At 45.9% G+C, this 11,404-nt stretch overlaps 1 long non-coding RNA gene and 1 other non-coding gene across 2 annotated transcripts; both read left to right on the top strand.

Moving 5' to 3' along the window:
- The first annotated feature begins 4,805 nt into the window (after window positions 1-4,805).
- On the top strand, window positions 4,806-4,877 carry TRNAE-CUC (transfer RNA glutamic acid (anticodon CUC)). Its single transcript has one exon. It is a non-coding gene; the product is annotated as a tRNA-Glu (tRNA).
- A 1,216-nt stretch (window positions 4,878-6,093) lies between these two features.
- Window positions 6,094-10,966, top strand: LOC129632141 (uncharacterized). Its single transcript, XR_008704310.1, has 4 exons — window positions 6,094-6,168; window positions 6,460-6,728; window positions 10,345-10,480; window positions 10,713-10,966. It is a non-coding gene; the product is annotated as an uncharacterized LOC129632141 (long non-coding RNA).
- The last annotated feature ends 438 nt before the right edge of the window (window positions 10,967-11,404 follow it).

The following is an 11,404-nucleotide window of genomic DNA, read 5'->3' as shown; positions in this document are numbered from 1 at the left end:
GCCACTGTGGGGAGAGGAGCCCATACCACGGAGTGCCCCCCTCCCCCGCCGACTCCCGCACCCTCTCTGAGGTGCTCGCAGCGGCGGATGGTCTCAAGCAGTTGATGGAGAGAGGTTGGAGGGAGCGTGCACCGCATACCAGGAGTTGGAAAAGTCCAGAGCCGCTCCCCTGGCTGGATGTTTCTCAGCCTAGTACCTTGCGAAGCCAGTGACATGCTGCCCCCTCCTGGCCGCTGCCCACATCGCAATCTTGGGTCGGGGAAGAGCCCCTGGAGAAGGGAACGGCCACCCTCTCCAGTATTCTTACCTGGAGAATCTCATGGACAGAGGAGCCTGGAAGGCTCCATAGGATCGCAAAGAGTCGGACACGACTGAAGCGACTTACACAAGCACCTTGAAGAGGGGTGCAAAATCCTGTGGGACCACCAACCCCGGGCGCCAGTTTGAGCCCTTTCATGACCCGAACTTATGCTGCACTTTGCAAACCTCCAACTGCAGGTACCCATCCCCATGGCCAGCCCTTCTGAGTATGTTTCTCGGGGACAGTGGAATAAGGGGTCCCCTGCGGAGACCAGTCTGGCATCCACTGGAACTCCAAGGCTCATTGTTAAGTGAATTAATTTTTACTCTATGCATGTGTTTTCATATCGTTATTGAACATTTAAAAATGTTTGTAGATAACATACCAATACGGTACAAATTTTAGAAAATAGAGTGAAAAGTAAGGCATTTTACTGGCACAACCACAAACGTGGTTAGGTTCTGAGCAGTAGATGGTAATGATTCATCTGTGTTAATTTACTGGTTTCATCTCTGCCTTACCGTATAGATAGTGGAGAATGTTCTTATTTGCACAAAATACAGAGTAAAGTATTTGGAGGTAAAGAGGCAATATATTGGCAACTTATTCATAAATCACTCAGGAAAAAACTGAAGTTTATATTGTATTTAAAACTTTTTTTCATGTCAAGAAATACATATATATATGAATTATAACATATATATATGATATGATCTTATATGTAGGATTCCCTAAAATTTTCCCCGTGTGTGTGTGCTAAGTCGCTTCAGTCGTGTCCAAGTCTTTGTGACCCCAATGGACCATAACCCACCAGGCTCCTCTGCCCATGGGATTCTCCAGGCAAGAATACTGGAGTGGTTTGCCATGCCCTCCTCCAGGGAATCTTCCCGACCCAGGATCGAACCCACATCTCCTGTGTCTCCTGCATTGCAGGCAAACTCTTTACAGCTGAGCCACCCGGGAAGCCCAAAGTTTCCCTCACCCTATTGTTAAAAGCTTAATGAATGAATGCAGCAAAGTAGCAGGACACATAGTCAACACACAAAAATCAGCTGCATTTCCCTACACTGAGACTTTTCTTCTTTCACTTTGCTGGCTCCCCAGGGCTCCATTGTAAGGAATAGCACAACTTAGGCCACTTGAGGCCCCCTGGATGTCTACTGGTGTCAAAGCATCCCCTGCATGCAAACTGTACTTTAGTTTTTCAGTTTCCTTGGACTTACATCAGCCCAAAGCTTTCATCTTTTTTTACACTCTCCATTGTGATTAGAAAATATATGCATATTTACCGTACAATCTTTAACAAGATTTTTTGAATCACCCACAATTTCACCACTCTGAAATAACCACTTGATATATTAGTGTACTTCCTTCTAGGCATTTTTCTGTAATAATTTATCTACATTGTACATTCTGGGGAAGTTGGAATATATATATATATTTATATACATATTTAGCTAATATTTCCTGAGTCCCTACTATGTGTTGTTAGTCACTGTGCTAACCATTCAGTCCTTAAAATGACACTCTGAGATACTTTTTTTTCATTTATAGAAAGACAATAATTTTTTATTTTTTTAATTTTAAAAATTATTTCTTTTTCAAAATGAAGTATAGTTGATTTACAGTGTTGTGTTAATCACTGCTGTACACCAAAGTGACTCAGCTTTACATACATATATACATACAGATTCCTTTTTAAAATATTCTTTTCCATTTATGATTTCTCACAGGATATTGAATATAGTTCTCTGTACCACACAGTAAGACCTTGTTATCCTGTATATATCCTCTATTAGCCATCCTATATATAATAATTTACATCTGCTAATCCCAACCTCCCACTCCATCCCTCCCCCAACCCCTCCCCTTTGGCAACCACCAATCTATTCTCTATGTCTGTGATTCTATACGTCATCTTTTAGATTCTACATATAAGTGATATCATTTGGTATTTGTCTTTCTCTTTCTAACTTCGTTCGTTTAGTATGATAATCTCTAGTTTCAATCCAAGTTATAATCTAGTTGCATCCAAATTGCTGCAAATGGCCTTATTTCGTTCTTTTTTATGGCTGAGTAGTATAGTATGGATGTGAGAGTTGGACTGTGAAGAAAGCTGAGCACCAAAGAATTGATGCTTTTGAACTCTGGTGTTGGAGAAGACTCTTGAGAGTCCCTTGGGCTGCAAGGAGATCCAACCAGTCCATTCTGAAGGAGATCAGCCCTGGGATTTCTTTGGAAGAAATGATGCTAAAGCTGAAACTCCAGTACTTTGGCCACCTCATGCGAAGAGTTGACTCATTGGAAAAGACCCTGATGCTGGGAGGGATTGGGGGCAGGAGGAGAAGGGGACGACAGAGGATGAGATGGTTGGATGGCATCACTGACTCGATGCCCCTGAGTCTGAATGAACTCCGGGAGTTGGTGATGGACAGGGAGGCCTGGCGTGCTGGGATTGCAAAGAGTTGGACATGACTGAGCTACTGAACTGAACTGAGTATAGTATCAGAGAAAGCAATGACACCCACTCCAGTACTCTTGCCTGGAAAATCCCATGGACGGAGGAGCCTAGAAGGCTGCAGTCCATGGGATCGCACAGAATCGGACACGACTGAAGCGACTTAGCAGCAGCAGCAGCAGTACAGTATAGTCTTATTATTCCTATTTTGCAAAGGAGACATCTGATGCACAAGAAAGTAAAGTGACCTGATCAAGGTTACATATCATGTAGACGGTGGAGCAGGGACCAGAGCTGCTCCATACCCGTCCATATGTTTTGATTAAATACCTGGTGAAGGAGATTCCACAGCTTGGGGTCTAAACCACTGGGAAATCATGTTTTATTTCTCTTCTTGTTTCAATTTTTAATATCAGCTTTATTGAGGTGTATTTTTTTTATAATACATACATATTAATGATTTTTATATGTCTGATTTTTCTTTTTTAATCTTTTTATTGGAGTATAGCTGTGAGGTATATTGCTCATACAATAAAATTCACCCTGCGTGTACAGTGCCATGAGTTTTGACAAATCCATATGGTTGTGGGGCTAGCATCACAGTCAGGGCACAGAATATTTCCATCACCTCTTCTCAAGCACTCTTAGCAACTGCTAGCCACTGAACTGTTTACTATCATCATAAACTGGTTTTTCTTGCTCTAAACTTGGTGTAACAGTGTAGGATGTGCTCTTTTCTGCCTGGCTACTTCTGTTCAGCTTGTTTTTGAACTTCATTCATGTATTTGCATGTAGCAGCCACTCATTCTGAATGGTAACCATTGTATGAGCACACTGAAGTTTACCTATTCACCTGTTGATGGATTTTTGAGTTGTTTCTAGTGTTAGTGATCATGAACTAGAGTGGTATGGACAAATTTTTGTGTGGACGTATTTTCTTTTTAAGATTTTTTTTAATGTGTACAGATTTTAAAGTCTTTTGAATATTCAATTTGTTACAATATTGCTTCTATGTTTTGGTTTTTTGTCCACAAGGCATGCGGGATTTTAGGTTCTTGACCAAGGATCTAACTTGAATCCCCTGCATTGGAAAGAAAGTCTTACTCACTGGACCACCAGGGAAGTACCTGTCCATATGTTTTGATTAAATACCTAGGAGTTGAGATGCTGCGTCAAATGATGAGTGTATGCTTGCCTTCTAAGAAACTGTCAAATTGTTTTCCAGTGTACTTGAACCATGCTACATGCCTACCTGCCATGAATGAAAGCTCTGGTACCTCACATCCTCATCAGCATGTAGTATGGCCAGGTTTGTTGGTTTGTTTAATTGTAGCCATTCAAGTCGGAGAAGGCAATGGCACCCCACTCCAGTACTCTTGCCTGGAAAATCCCATGGACGGAGGAGCCTGGTGGGCTGCAGTCCATGGGGTCGCAAAGAGTCGGACACGACTGAGCGACTTCACTTTCACTTTCCACTTTCATGCATTGGAGAAGGAAATGGCAACCCACTCCAGTGTTCTTGCCTGGAGAATCCCAGGGACGAGGGAGCCTGGTGGGCTGCCGTCTATGGGGTCGCACAGAGTCGGACACGACTGAATCAACTTAGCAGCAGCAGCAGCCATTCAAGTGGATCTGTATTTGTGTCTCATTGTAGTTTTAATTTGCATCTTTGCATTTTCCTGTAACTACTCACGTTGAGCATCCTTTTATGTGCTTGCCGGCCATTTGTATATTCTGAGACTTGTTTATTCAAATCTTTTGCCAATTTTAATTGGATTGTTTGCTTTCTTCTTATTAATATATGAGTTTTTTATACTTTCTGGATATAGTCCTTTGCCAAATATATGTATTGTGAATATGTAACATGTATTCTCCTTTGGGTAAACAGACTAAAAACAAAAACCTAAAGTCTTTTCATTGTTTATGCGTTTCTCAGAGCAGAAGTATTTAATTGATGAGTTCCGCAATATCAGGTGTGGTTTTTTTTTTTTTTTTTTTCTCTTATGGTGTGTGCCTTTGTGTCCTATTTAAGAAATCTTTGGGAATTCCCTGGTGGTCCAGTGGTGAGGACTCAGCACTCTCATGGCCGAGGCCCAGGTTCAATCCCTGGTCAGGGAGTTAAAATCCCATAAGCCACAAAGCAACAGCCAAGGGGGGGAAAATGGGACATAGAAATAAGCATAATGAAAAAGTGTAAATCTTCCAAATGAAAGAAAAAAATTTTAATTAAAATTAAAAAAAAAAAAAGAAGAGGAAGAGACCCCAGACCTCTCTTCTGTCTGGGAAGATACATCAGGAAGGTGGCCATGTGCAAGCCTGGCAGAGAGCCCTCAGCAGAACCTGACCACACTGACACTCTGATCTGGGATCCTCAGGCCCCAGACCTGAGAAATAACCATCTGTTGTGTGAGCCCATAGTCTGTGGTGTTCGCTATAGCTGCCAGAGGTGATGGAGCTATCTCTGAAGGTTGGTATGAGGATTAAATGAGATCATTATTTATAAAGAGCTTAGGATAGTGCCTAGTGTACACAGTCACAGCAAGTGCTCGGCAAATAGTAAGCACTTGTTATCCTATTTATAACAAATATCTGCTGTCTATGGGATGTCTTCATTTACATGATAGCATTACAGGCAAAACCTTGTTATTTTTTTCAATTTGGCTCAAGTGAATCCTTAAGTTGTTGAGACAGGAACACTCTACTTTTCTGGTTAGGTCAGGAAGCAGGAGTAGAAATTGGGTAATTGGCACCGGACCCCTGACTCCATGGCTGTGTCAGATTCCTTACTCCACAGGGAAATGAGTTAATCGACATTAGGGCTGGTGCACCGCTACAGAGATCATGCCAACTGAATTAGGAAGGTTTTATTTGGTTGACAAAAAAATAAATAAAATAAAAATGGGAAAGAGAGAATTATTGACTCTGTGAATGTAAAAGTCTGGTATTGAGCACACCCAGATGGAGGGGTTCTGTACTTCAGTAAATCTTATTTCTGGCTCCGCTTCACTCAGCGGCGTCCGCATTCTCAGGCAGGGTCTCCTGACAACATGGCCAAGGTAGAGCTGGGCCACTCGGGGGTTTCATCCCCCCTGCTTAGGGGCCTCAGGGAAAGAGAAGCCCTGTCCTCACTTCCAGGCACTGAAACAAGTAACGTGGGGGTGGGGGGCTGGGGGGGGTGGGGGGGTGGGCGGTGGGGGGGGGTGGGGGGGTGGGCGGTGGGGGGGGTGGGCGGGGCCGGGCGGGGCCGGGGTTGGGGTGGTGGTGGCGAGGCGCTCTGATTGGCTGGCTTGAATCACATGCGTTTCCCTGGAACAGGTGGGAGGGGCCAGCCCAACCAGAGCCATGTGGCTTGAGAATAAGGGACCCGTGGGTCCCCCAAACATAATGAGGTGACTGATTCCAGAAAGAGGTAAGGAGTGCTGGGTTCACAAACAGCCACTACAGTAACATCAGTCTGTTTTTCTTAGCTAGGCTGGGGAAAGCATATTTGACTCTGGGTTCAAGGAGAGATTTGGGGAGTGGTAATCACAAGAACTCTTGGTGGTGTGAGCCCTGCAGCATGGCAGCCAGAGGGGAGCTAAGAAGAGCAGCAGCCTGGAGGGGGCCTTTCAGGAGGGGCCAGGGAAGAAGCGGGAAGGAGGCCAGGGCATCTAACAGTTAACAAGATGTCAGTCAAGTTTTACTAAAAGCTTTCCCCTAGGACTGACGCTAAAGCTGAAGCTCCAGTACTTTGGCCACCTAATTCAAAGAGCTGACTCATCGAAAAAGACTCTGATGCTGGAAAAGCTTAAGGGCAGGAGGAGAAGGGGACAACAAAAGATGAGATGGTTGGATGGCATCACTGACTCAATGGATATGAGTTTGCGCAAGCTCCGGGAGATGGTGATAGACAGGAAAGCCTGGTGTGCTGCAGTCCGTGGGGTCGAAAAGAGTTGGACACGACTGAGCAACTGAACAACACAAGCAACTGTTAGTGATACTTTGGGGCAAATAAAGGGGAGAGCGCTGTGACCTCGTGGGGTGAGAAGATAGGGAACAGATAGGGAATGGTGGAAGTGACCATGAAAATGGCAGAGATGACCTCCAGAGCCAGTGGTGATAGGTGACTATGGTTGGGATTGCAGGATGTAGTCATGACGTCAAAGGTTCATTGGTCACCAACTATGTGTCAGGCACTGTTCTGAACATGTCCCACACATCAACTTGTTTGTTTCTCAACACTCAGAAGTAAGTCTTATTATCACCCCCATTACAGAGATGAGGAAACTGAGGCACAGAGAGGTTAAGTGACTTGCTCACAACACACAGTTCTAAGTGGCAGAGCTGAGATTTGAACCCAGGCCCTCTGGCTCCTGAGCTTCGCAGGTGGCGAAAGTGGTAAAGAACCAGCCTGCCAATGCAGGAGATGTAAGAGACACCAGTTTGATCCCTGGATCAGGAAGATCCCTTAAAGTAGGAAATGGCACCCCACTCCAGTATTCTTGCCTGGAGCATCCCATGGACAGAGGAGCCTGGTGGGCTACCATCTATGAGGTCGCAGGGAGTTGGACACGACTGAAGTGACTTAGCACACACGCATGCCTCTGGCTTCTGACCCTGCCACCTGCCTCATGTGAGGGTTTGGTCTTGGCAATTCTATAGGAAGAAAACCTGTTTATAACCCCTCTTTGGTGGGCACACAACCAGGACACAGACAGTATCTTTTGGTCCATCTGGAGGGAAAGATCCCAGAGGGCTGAAGCTCATCTAGTGTCACAGAGGAGATGAAGCTCTGTTAGGGCAGGAGACCCCCCTGTCTGCTGAGAGTGGACAGGCTTCTGGGATGAAAACTGGTGAATTTTGGCCACTTGAAGCCAATTTTTCCCATTTGTCTCAACAGCTCTAAGATGGGAGGATAGATAAGCCCCAGGCTGAGGCGCTGCAGCTGGTCTCCTGTTAATGCTTTGAGATGGGGTCCCAACAGGAGCACTGGGTCCTGATTCTGTGCATTTTTGTGGATTTCCTGGCCTGACACAAGCGCAGAGAAGGCCCTCAGTTTAGAGGAAGGACAAAGGAAGGAGACGATGCCAGCTGGATGCCATCTTGGCTGAGTGATGGGGGCCCACTCCAGGACAAAATATGGGAATCTTGGGCTAGAAAAACAACCTGGAAAACTGCCCCTATATGAGCAACTTAAGTTGCCCCTGGTCTTCTCTGGTGGCTCAGTGGTAAAGAATCTGCCTGTAATGCAGGAGACGCAGGTTTGATCCCTGGCTCGGGAAGATCCCCTAGAGAAGAAAATGGCAACCCACTCCAGTATTTTTGCCTGAGAAATCCCATGGAAAGAGGAACCTGGTGGGCTACAGTTCATGGGGTCACAAAAGAGTCGGACACAACTGAGCGACAGAACTGCCACTATTGCGTGCAGCTCACTCTGGGTTTACCTGTGTGCTCTTCCACATGTACTTTTTTTCTCCCATGTGTTCTCTCCTCCATTTTAGACAATCCTCTTTAACCACACCCACCAACTCTCAGGAAGGAAACTGAGCCCCTCCTACTCCTATAAGTTTGTATTCCACTGACTGATCCCCAGTCCCCTATGCTTGTTTACAACGACTGGTACCCCAGGATGAGAAGATTAGTCCTGCTGGGGTGACCTAGAGTGGGACTTCCTATCACCCCGGATCAGGGAATATATGTCCTCTTAGGGAAGTGGCAAATGGTGAAGACACAGTTAAAGTACATGTGTCTTTCTCCTGCTGCTGCTGCTAAGTCGCTTCAGTCTTTCTCCTAATAGACTTTATTTTATTTTATTTTTTTTCTAATAGACTTTAAAAAATACTTATTTATTTTTAAAATCTTTAGTTGCAGGATCTTTAGTTGCAGAATGTGGGATCTAGTTCCCTGACCAGGGATCAAACCGCGTGCCCTGCACTGGGAGTGCAGAGTCTCAGCCACTGGACCACTTAGGAGGGAAATCCCCTCCTAGGCAATTTTGTTGTTGTTCAGTCACTCAGTTGTGTCTGACTCTTTGCAACCCCATGGACTGCAGCATGCCAGGCCCCCTCCCCCGCCTGCCGTCCCTCATTATCTCCCGGATTTCACCCAAGTTCATGTCCATTGAATTGGTGGTGCTATCCAACCATCTCATTCTCTGTCTTCTCCTTTTCCTCCTGCCTTCAATCTTTCCCAGCATCAAGGTCTTTTTCAATGAGTTCACATCATGTGGCCAAAGTATTGAAGCTTCAGCTTCAACATCAGTCCTTCCAATGAGTATTCAGAGTTGATTTCCCTTAGGGTGGACTGGTATGATCTCCTTGCAGTCCAAGGGACTTTCAAGAGTCTTCTCCAGCACCATAATTTGAAAGCCTCAATTCTTCAGTGCTCAGCCTTCTTTATGGCCTTGGTGTACTTAATGATCAAGATCAAACTGAGGAAGAGGAGGAAAGAGCTCAGTTTGAGAAAAGGCAGGCCAGGGTTCAAGCTCAACTGATAGGGTTGCTGTCAACCATGCTTTGCAACCTCAGGACAACCCAGTGTTCAGGAAGATTCCCCCATCCATCTGGAGGTAAAACCAACAAGGGGGAATGCTTCAAATGTAAGTCAACTTGCCACCAGGCCTGTGGATGCCAGGAGCCCCCCGGGCCATTCTCAGCCTGCAAAGAGACCAGGCTCTGGAGAAGGGAGTGACCTCAGTCCCAGATGGGAAAGGGGGGGCTTCTGCTCCTGAAATGGCCATGCTGAACAGCTAAGGTGCCCCCAGGGATTCCAGCAGCTCCCTTCTTCCCCCAAGGAGATGTCTATCTCCATCGAGGAATCCTGCGTGGTCTTTTTTTTTTTTTTTTTTTTGCACAGAATACAGGAAATTATTTCCCTGAACAGGGATGGAACCTGAGTCCCCTGCATTGGAAGTGGAAAGTCTTAAACAATGGATCACCAGGGAATTCTCCCTGGGTGGTCCTTAACAAAGCAGATAAGATTAATTTTAAAAATTGTTCTAAAGGAGTTTGGGTTTTTTGTTTATTTTCGGCTGCGCTGGGTCTTTGTTGCTGCACGTGGGTTTCTGTAGTTGTGGTGTGCGGGCTTCTCACTGCAGTGGCTTCTCTTGTTGCAGAGCACAGGCTCTAGGATGCCTGTGCCTCAGTAGTTGTGACCTGGGATGTGGAATCTTCCCAGACCAGGGATCGAACCCCATGTCCCATGCATTGGCAGGCAGATTCTTAACCACTGGACCAGCAGAGAAGTCCAGAAGATCAATTTTTTAATCAATGCCGGAGCCATTTATTCCATCCTGATTTCTCAAAATGGGCCTCTTTCCTCTAAATTTGCTCTGTAACTGGTGTCAGTGGGAAACCTTGAACCCATAACTTCACTGTGCCTCTCACTTGCCAATTAGAACCGCGTTTGATCTCACATGCCTTTCTAGCTCTTCCTGAGCATCCTACACCACTCCGGGGGAGAGACTTTCTGGATTCCCTCTGGGCCATGTTAGGGTTAAGAGGGGCCTTGGACAGCCCCTTATCTGAGGGGTAGAGCAAAGGCCTATTCACAGAGTGATCTTCAACGCTTGTCTTTTTAATCTGCTTGTTAAGTTTGCTTTTTCCAGGTTACAGCAATTCAAGATGATGGTGATAGAGGGATTCCAGTGATTCTCTGAAACCAATCCTGACTCTCCAAACCAAACCAAACAGCAGAAGCTGCCCTGGGGCCCCTTGACAAGAGTGTTCCATGGCCCCAATTAGGTAGGGTGTATAAGCCCAATGTCAGCCTGAAGAAGCTACAGAAGATGGACCATTGTCCATCATCCTCCCAATAAGATTTGGGGGGGGGGGGTCCACGTCTCTCAGGAGGGATCTGAGACAAGGATCAGGCCCCAGGCTGAGCAGCTGCAGCTGGTCTCCTGCTGATGCTCCAAGATAGGATACCAGCAGGAGCAGTGGGTCCTGATTCACTGCATTCTTGTGGGTTTCCCAGCTCAATGCATGCACAGAGAAGGCCTTCGGTCTAGGGGAAGGACAAAAGGAGGGAGAAGACGCAGGCTGGAATCCATCTTGGTTGAGAGATGCATGCCCATACCAGGACCATATATTGAGATGACTGGCCAGAAAAAAAAACAACCCTAAAAACTGTCCCTATTCAAGCAACCTAATCCGCCCCTATTGTGCACAATCCCTGTTGCTCTGCTATAGGTGCTTTGCTCCTAATAAACACTTTTATCTTTTTCATTATTCTTGGTCTCTTCACTGAATTCTTTCTTCAAAGAAGACAAGAACCAAAGTCCTTCTTCCAGCCATTCCACCAAGCTCCATCATCCTCTTGGGAAAATACTGCTCCACTGAGCCCTGAGCCACAGATGGGCAGGATGGGGTGTCATAGCCACTGGTGGGCCTGGCTCCCCATCTACGACAGGTAGGTGCAGAGCAGCCCCTCCACGGTCAACCTGGGGCAACCAAGTTGAGATCTGCCTTGTAGAGGAGGGGAGAGACAGGAGTCCTGAGGGCTCAAAGTCCCTTTAGGTGACAGGGAGAAAATGGCGAGGGACAGACAGTGGGGCATGCACAAGATAGATAGATACAGAGAGAGAAAGAGAATCAGGAAGAGGTGCAAAGAGAGAAACGGAGGTAGCAGGAGATATAGAGATACAGATACAGATAAACAAAAAATGG

The sequence above is a fragment of the Bubalus kerabau genome, chromosome 17, assembly GCF_029407905.1.
Source record: "Bubalus kerabau isolate K-KA32 ecotype Philippines breed swamp buffalo chromosome 17, PCC_UOA_SB_1v2, whole genome shotgun sequence".
Lineage (NCBI taxonomy): Eukaryota > Metazoa > Chordata > Mammalia > Artiodactyla > Bovidae > Bubalus > Bubalus kerabau.
The sequence above is the reverse complement of the archived record's forward strand: the minus strand, read 5'-3'. Positions and strand labels throughout refer to the sequence as shown.